Genomic DNA, 8,935 nt, shown 5'->3' with positions numbered 1-8,935 from the left:
TAGGATTATTTGTTCCATTTCTTTGAAAAAAGTTGTTGGTATTTTGAGAGGGATTGTATTAAATTGAAATCCTTTTTTGGGGGGGGATCTGTTTCAGCAGAATCTGCCTCCCTTTCAGTGATTCTAGAGCAAATATTTCTGTTTTGAGTGGAAAGTTAGATGCTATGTGATATTTTCTAATTCTAAAATGATTATGTTTCTATAGATTAAAAAAAAATTCAATAGACAGCTCTGAGTAAAACTGTTTAACATGATGCCGTGCCTTGAAGCAATTCTGTAACATTCTGTTTCTAGTCTTCCCCACAGCCTCAGGGCTCCTAAATGCTCTCTCTCCTCTGCCTGGGTGTGGCTTCCTGCTCAGGAGGCTCTCTCCTCCAGATGATTCTAAGGCAGTATCTGCTATCTCCCCATCTAGACTGTCTCTGAGAATAAGCGAAGGGAACCTTCATATTTGGGGAGATTTTCCCTATTGTTCACGGTGGGAACACAGACAGCAAGAACCTGAGCTAACCAGGAGAGAAGAGAGTCAGCGTTTGCAGAACCCTACAATGGACTCGTTTTCTATGGACTTGACCATTTCTTACACACTTTGTGATAAACTCAGACCTTTCTGCCTTTTTTAGAATAACTGAGGGTGAATCAAATCGACCTTCTCCTCACCCTTAAACCCCATCCTTTTCTTGACCATGCAGAGTCTCCTTCTCAGGGAAGGCCCTCTCTTTAATGCATAGCCCTGAAGTCACAGGCAGGGTCAACTGTCAAGGGAAAAGAGTGGTGGTTGTAGTTCATCGTGTTTTAACTCAATCACATCCATCCCAGAAAACTCTAGTCTAAGGACGAGATCGCCCATTTTGTTGCATTGCTGCTGTATTCCAGGCTCTGAGACAGACTTTATATCCCTACTCATGTAGCCATCATGACTTTAATCCTTCTCCCTAATTTTAAGTAGCCAGTGCCCCTTGGGAGCCCTGCGCTGTGAGAAGACCCAGGGTGGTCTGACTGTTAGAATCTTCGAATCTTTGTTGTCTTATTGTCTGCATTGCATTCCCTCTCTTTGGGAATGATCAATGAACCATCACGAGGGGGAAGCGGTGTCATTCATCAGTGCGTATGTGAGTAGCACTGTAATACATCACCCTCTGTTTCTGGTTCATGCTCTCTCACACTGTCATTTCATACTTCACACCAAGTTCATGTCTACATTCACATTCCATGCTTAAGAGGCATCAGGAGAGAAGGACCTACCAAGGCTACCAGGGAGCCTTCATCAGTCATTCGTGTCTTCTCCTTGGGCATCTCATGTGACAAACAGACCTCTCCTTTCTGTATTTCAGTCATAGTACAGCACCTGCCCCTGAGCCCTAAAAGCTTTCCAGATGGATTTGAGCTCTTTTCATATCGTGACACCAATGATGTGAAATCCCCCGCCCTACCTCCTAAGGTGAGCCTCAGTGAATCGAAGGCATACCCAAGTTGTATAACCTTCTCTGTAGACAAAGGAGGCAGGTGAGGACTACATATCGTCAGACGAAAAGAAGGCTGCAGCAAGTTGTCATGTGGTGGCTCTTGCTTAACAGATAAGGGTGTTTCGGTTGCAATGCGACCTAGTCTTATGGGAATAGAGTAAATACTAGCCAACAGGTAGTCATTGTCTCCCTGTCCTATGTTTTTGATGCAGGGAGCTCGGTTTAGGTCCCCCAATGGTGATTATTTCCTATTAGGCAAACCCACACCTTGGCATCTTACTCCCATTTCTTTTTTTTCTTAAGATTTTATTTATTTATTTGAAAGAGAGAGAATGAGAGAGAGAGAGAGAACATGAGAGGGGGGAGGGTCAGAGGGAGAAGCAGACTCCCTGCTGAGCAGGGAGCCCGATGTGGGACTCGATCCCGGGACTCCAGAATCATGACCTGAGCCGAAGGCAGTCGCTTAACCAACTGAGCCACCCAGGCGCCCCTTACTCCCATTTCATAGATAAGGAAACTGAGGCTTGTAGAGTTTCACTAAGTTTGTGAGAGCCACTTACTGTGACACCAGAGCCACATTAAATGTTCATATTATTTATGACACACAGAAAAGAAACCCATCCGTTCAGTAATCCTTATGATTCAAAGCCACGTCTGTGTCCAACTCCTCCACCAAGACTCTCAGGCTCCTGCAATACATAAAGCTTTCTCCATTTTCTGTGTCACCTAATTTAGCACCTAATTATATATTGTCTTATAATTTTCTCCTAATTGCTTCAAATGTGTTTGTTCTGCTTCTCCACTAAGTTTATCACAGAAATCCTTGAGGATGGGATTTTCCCTTTCGTGATTGATCTCGTTTTGCACTCTATCTTTCTCCCACTCCACTGCTCGGACAGGAACGTCAAATCATCAGGGCTGGTCCAGCCCGCACTCTCCTCGGCTCTTAGGGCCTGGCCGGGGTAGGGAAGGGTGGTAAGAGCATGTGAAGGGGAGTGGAACACCTGTGCTTTGGCCCTTCCTGGTCCTTTTGACCCTCCTGGCCATCTGCCCTCTCTGGGTCTGTTTCCTCATTGATGAAATGAAAGCATCGAGCTAGATGATCCCCGTTGTTTCTGCAGCCCCATGAATCTACCTCAGTTCAAGGGCAAGGAGACCCTCGTGAAGATATTCAAGTCAAGATCATTGAACCCTGCATATGGTTGGTGAGCCCATGGCTGGAGACAAATGCTATAGCCCCAGCTTCAGAAACAGATTAACGGCAGCCCAAAATCATGCCCCACTCCCACGGATGTCTCTGTGCCGCCCCCATCACGTGCCATAAAGGTGGCAAATAAATGAACCCACAGGAAGATTCGAAGGGTCACACTTACGTAAGCTCTACAGGATCACTGAATTTTAAGGGAAGGCCAGAGGAAATGTTCTTCTTCTGAGGAGTGAACTGCCTTGATCGCTAGACGGTGTCAATCTAATCAACTGAACCGATCATTAAAAAGTTAAAAGCTTGGATTCCCCAAAAGGGAATTGATGCACTGCATAGGTGCCTCTACAGGGACCCATCATAATTCAACATTAGTTAAATGTACCATTAAAGCAGCCACGTAGTTAATGGAATCTTGTTGGGGTTTGAGGTTTTTCCTGAGTTGTTTAAATTGCTTCTATCGTGAATGACTTCCTGAATTAAAAATTAAATGGACTTTCAAGTATTTAATTAGATATATCTATTACTGAAGTGGAGAAAACAACTGAAATTCACCTTAAGAAATCTTTTAAAGGAGTACAGTATGTCTTCAAGATTACATTTTGTTGATAAATTTAGATACAGTTGCTTTTAGGGATAAAACAGTAGTGGGGAATTTTCTTTTGTGGTTCTCTTGTTCCTGGATTTTACAGTCTTAAAGGCACCTTAGCTTTTTATCCTTTTGAGGCCTTTAAATACTCGTGAAGCTCACAAAAACCCAGGATGAGATTATGAAACGGATGTAGAAGGAGGGTAAGTGATGGTGAACTGCCAGGCCTAGCAAGTTGCGAATCTTCTGGGGCAGCGCAGAGCTTTCCCTTGCCCTAATTAGCTATGGTGCAGGCTGGAAATAGCGTGGTGTGTGTGTGCATGAAGGTCTGTAGGAACCACAGGGAACGTCCTGGGCTGAGTGCTCAGCCAGGGTCTGCTTTAGGGAGGGAACCCTAACACTCTTCTGGCTCAGAGGGGATCTTAAGCATCTTCTTTCTTCTGACCAGCACACTCAGGGATTACTCCCTATTCACCACCCCGCCATAATCCATCCTATTGCCTTGGACTCCTTTCACCCCCTCTGCTCTGTACAATTGATTTAACCACCTTGCTGCTTCTAGAGACAGGACTAGGGCCCTTTTTACCTGTATGCTTTTACAACCACACTTTACAGGGAGGGGAACGACAAAGCATAAGAACACATGACAAATTACGTGATTCATTCCAGAACTTTATAATGACAATAGCAAGTGTTTATTGAGGACTGACTATGTGCTGGGCATTGTGTTCATCATCTTTCTGTATATATCATCTTGTTCGATGCTCTCCACAGCCTTGGGGGGAAAGTATCATTGTCATCTACCAATGGGGGAATGGAGGCTCAAGGAGGTGCTGCGATTTGTCCAAAGGAAAGTAGCAAGTGAGTGACAGAACTGAGGTTTGCATCTGATTAAATAGCCCATGCTCATAGCTACCTCTTTCCTAACAAACAAACAAAAACTAGATAACTGCTGATATCTGTCTCAGATGGTCTTTGGAAGTCTTGCCTTCAACTTCTTTCTCCACTGTGTATCTTTCAGACATCCCTCTCTGAAGCCCTTGGCCCCAAAATGGAAAACTATGCTATCACCTATCTCAACAAATGCCCCCCACCTTAGGACATAGGCTCACCTGGACATTCAGGGCCCCAAATACTACCTTTGTCTCAGCTAATCATTTTGCAGCCCTGAGACCTCTGGTTTGGGGAGCCCTATCCTCCTGGCCCCTCTCTCATCCACAGAAATTATTCCCATCAGCATTCCCTCACAATTTCTGTGTCTTCTCTGTTTTTGGTATCACTCTTCTGGACCATATCCTCATTTCTGACTGACTGCCTTTATTTGGAACACCCCACTCACTTGGGTTTCAGCCCCCTGCAGCTGTCAGGGGCTGGGGGAGAAGGCAGACCCGGAGAAGAATAGCACATCCACAGGATCTAAATATCAGGGCAGCTACAACAGATCAGAGGCTAAATAAACCAACAGACAGGACGCAGAGCAAGCCCGAGGGCCTGGGGTGAAGTCCTTAACAGCCAGCAGTGGGAAATCTTCAGGTGCTTGAGCCTGGAAAAGAGAGTGGATTGAGTATCTGGATGCTCTGCTTCTACCCAACCCAGAAGAGGTCTGAGACTACGGCTTGTTCATCTCTGTAGTCCCCTGTCTGCAATGTACAGATGAAAATTTCAGTGAATAAAGAAACAGCAATCATGTAAATGAACCAACAAAATAAGTGTGGCCAGTGCCCATCAGGGAAGAGACACTGGCATCGGCATAAGGCAATGAAGCAGCCTGTTGCACCTGCTCATGGACATGGTTGTAGGCTGGGACCCACTGACAGTCTACAAGAGCATGGAGGTTGGAAGGTGGTCAGGTTCTTGGGGGCACGGGCTCTGAGGCACTCATTGGAATCAGGACTCCAGATACACATCTGCTTCTAAACTTACCTTGACTCTATGTCTTTAAACCTGCCCCGGGTCCATGAATTCCCATGGTCATCTGTCTAGTCTAGGTCGTTCTGGACTTTACCTTCTGTGGATGTAGCATGATGTAATAGGACGGGCATGGTGGGTTTCAGGGGTTGAGAGACTTGGGTGAAGTCCCCTCCTGGTTAGGTCACTACTAAGCCTTTTGGGATTGGGTAAGTTAGTTAACCCTACAGCCTTGATGAGAAGCAGGACTCCTGAAGCCCCTGCTACTGGACAGGGTGAGAGTAAGGGATCCCTAACATTAGTTCCCCTCCCATGTCTCAAGGACACCCAGCCAACATTTCCCTGATGTCACAGAGAAAGCTACTGGTAGGTTCTAGAACTGAACTTGGGTTTCCCGTCTACATGCACAGACCCTCTCTCTACATGAAGATACTTCTCCATGGAGGTGAACGTCAAAGATAAAAACAAGTTCAGACTTTACTAGTGAGTGCTTGTCTGCTGATTTCATGGTTGAAAATCTAAAACCAAATATATGCCTGCAGTTCTCCACTCTCCACCACGCTGCTTGCAACTACATGATCCCTGAGGTTTTACAAGAATAGCGTCTTTGCTGCCATGATCCAGGGGATGAGGTTTAAAATTTACCCAACTTTCAGTAAAACCTGTGAAGAGCTAATGCCCACTCACCCCCATGGCCCAGGCTGTTTGGTTGACTGAACAGTCCCCCACATGAACATTCTCTCCGCCATGTCTTCTGTTTCTTGCCTGAAGTGAATGAGCACAAGAGTCAAAAAGAAGCAAGAGTGAACATAGCTGGCGATCAATGCACGACTCAGGGTTCTCCCCCGCCTCTCCTCCCCAATCCAAAGAGTAACATTAAATCTGGGATTCAGTCGCCTTCACTGACTAAGGATGTCAGAAATAGACAAGGCCGAGAAATCTGGAAGGATTTGCCCCAATGATATACTGAACTAAAAAAGATGATTGGGAGTTCATAGGTTTTTAATTTTTCGGAAGCTCATAAGGCAATCACTAACAGCTATTCTGGGCTGTGTAAGAGTAGCTCTGAGGACCAGACTGCCATTGACTGAGCATTTACTAGACATCAGGTTTTGTGTTCTTGCAAAGCAATCCAGGAAATAGGCCTTATCCTTCCCAGTTCCAGAGTGCAAAACTGAGGCCTAGGGAAGAGGCATCTTGGCCAGAAATGCGTGATCATTAAGCAGGCAAGCCAGGATCAAGCCCTATCTCTTTCTAAATCCTACGAGATGTCCTCTACACGTTACCACCTTCCTAGTGAAATTAGAAGACTAGTGCCAGAGTGTCTCATGACCTCAAAGCTGAAAGGGGTCACTCTTTACTTTGCAGCTTCTAGTTCCCCCACTGAGAAGTGCCGTGGTTAGATTAGTGACCTCCGAGGATTTTTTTCCCCCGATTAAGAACACACGTGGACTCAATCAGGGCGGCCATTGCTCTTCAGTAAACAAGCAAAACAGTTGCCAGTAACCCTGAGGAGGAAATGAGTTTGCTGATGGATATGTTTCAGACCTGACTTGGGGATAAGGGGGGAAATATTAATCTCTTTCCACGACTGGTTAAATATCACAAAGCCTTGTGCAAATTGCACTCAGGCCCCAAGCTTGGCTGTTCTGCTCTTTGTTTGACTTGCAGCACCTGCTGCCTGCCTGTCCCATGGCTGCCACAGGATTTTCCGGGGAATGGCCCATGTGCTCAGGCCCAAACGCAGTTTTGTGGGCCCTACTGGGACACCTGGGCCCAGAAGGCCTGAGGTGGAAATAAGCTGAGCCTCCGCAAAGATGGGCTCTCTAGAGCAGCAGGACTTGGAGGAGAAGGCTCTCTGTAGAAGGAGGTGCCTTCAGAACCAGTAGCGTGAAGCACCCCTTCATAAGCGAATCGAGCTAGTCAGCTGAGAGGTATCGGAGATGTCCATGAGGTGGGACCCTTTCCAGGAAAGGGAAAGTGACCTGCGTCAGAGGACAGCGAACTTTTTTTTTTTAATTAATTTATTTATTTAAGAGCAAGGTAGCACGAGCAGGGGGAGGGGCAGAAGGAGAGGAAGACAAGCAGACTCCCACTGAGCCGGGAGCCCAATGCGGGGCTCGATCCCTGGACCCCGAGATCATGACCTGAGCTGAAATCAAGTGTCGGACGCTTAACCAACTGCACCACCCAGGTGCCTGGAGGACAGTGAATAAAGAGCTGATATTACAAAGAGACCCAGGACCATCCAGATCCTGCAGACTCACCCAGTCACACCTTCCCACAAGATCCGCAAGGGAAGTGTGTGCACGAGGCAAGGGAACAGAGTCAGGTCAAGTACATGCTCATTCATCTGAAACTTTGACTCTAATCTGCAATGTGGAACTCTGGCCAGAACTGTTGCACCCAGCCTAGGAGAAGCCTGGAGTGGAGATTTAGAGCCCTTTGGGTGGCCCACATCAGCGCTGGCTGATGTAGAAACATAATGCAGCCACAAAAGTAATTCTGTTTTCTGATAGCCACATTGAAGTAATATAAAAAGAAGTGAAACTACTGTAGTAATATCTTTTATTTCATCCAAAATATCCAAAGTATTTTAACATGTAATTGATTTCAACATGTAATTTACAGAGAAATTATTGACTAGATAATACTAAGGCTTCAAAATCTGCTGTGTGTTTGGTACATACAGCTCATCTCAGTTATCAATGGAAATACTTGCTCTGCATTTAGATGTCATAAAAGTCCCAGTTGAAAAACTAAGTTCACTACAGACTTGTTCCAAACGTACTTAAAAGTCTTCCAATAAGTGAATCTTCGTATCGGTTTTAAATTTAAATGTAAATTATTTAAAATGAAACACAATTTAAAATGCAGATACTCAATCACATCAACTGCATTTCAGTTTCTCAGTAGTCAATGACCATAACCATATTTCTGTTTCTTGGGGGGGACAGCGGCTTCCATATTGGGTGGGCAGCATCTATCGACAGCATTGCCTCATTATCTGACCATAGGCTGCAAGGGGATCTCAGATTTGCAGTCCTTGGAGAGGAGCCAGCAAAGAACGTTCTGAGGCGGGGACCTGAGCCTCAGGCAATGTACAGATCCTAGGAATGCCAGTAGTTTTACTTTCCAGATCAGATTTGCAACTTCTGCAGAACTGGGTTAAGAATAATAGCAATGTCACAGAAATCAGTGGCATTCCTATACACCAACAACAAGACAGAAGAGGGACAAATCAAGGAGTCGATCCCATTTACAATTGCACCCAAAACCAGAAGATACCTAGGAACAAATCTAACCAAAGAGGCAAAGGATCTGTACTCAGAAAACTAGAAAATACTCAGGAAAGAAATTGAAGAAGACACAAAGAAATGGAAAAACGTTCCATGCTCATGGATTGGAAGAACAAACATTGTGAAGATGTCAATGCTACCCAGAGCAATCTACACATTCAATGCAATCCCCATCAAAATACCATCCACTTTTTTCAAAGAAATGGAACAAATAATCCCAAAATTTGTATGGAACCAGAAGAGACCCAGAATAGCCAGAGGAATACTGAAAAAGAAAAGCAAAGCTGGCGGCATCACAATTCCGGACTTCCAGCTCTATTACAAAGCTGTCATCATCAAGACAGTATGGTACTGGCACAAAAACAGACACATAGATCAATGGAACAGAATCGAGAGCCCAGAAATGGACCCTCAACTCTATGGTCAACTCATCTTTGACAAAGCAGGAAAGAATGTCCAGTGGAAAAAAGAC

At 45.2% G+C, this 8,935-nt stretch overlaps 1 protein-coding gene and 1 long non-coding RNA gene across 3 annotated transcripts in view; one reads left to right on the top strand and one right to left on the bottom strand.

Moving 5' to 3' along the window:
- Positions 1-8,935, top strand: part of ASIC2 (acid sensing ion channel subunit 2) — a 1,100,666-nt gene that overhangs the window by 279,030 nt on the left and 812,701 nt on the right. The gene's annotated exons all lie outside the window — the stretch shown is intronic.
- Positions 3,916-5,651, bottom strand: LOC112808399 (uncharacterized). Its single transcript, XR_003204340.2, has 3 exons — positions 5,180-5,651; positions 4,596-4,799; positions 3,916-4,089 (listed from the first exon to the last, which is right to left on the bottom strand). It is a non-coding gene; the product is annotated as an uncharacterized lncRNA (long non-coding RNA).

This window comes from Callorhinus ursinus, unplaced genomic scaffold (assembly GCF_003265705.2).
Source record: "Callorhinus ursinus isolate GAN/ISIS: 27379988/994484 unplaced genomic scaffold, GSC_fseal_2.0 scaffold34, whole genome shotgun sequence".
NCBI lineage: Eukaryota > Metazoa > Chordata > Mammalia > Carnivora > Otariidae > Callorhinus > Callorhinus ursinus.
Note: the sequence above shows the minus strand (reverse complement) of the source record. Positions and strands in the feature narration are given on the sequence as shown.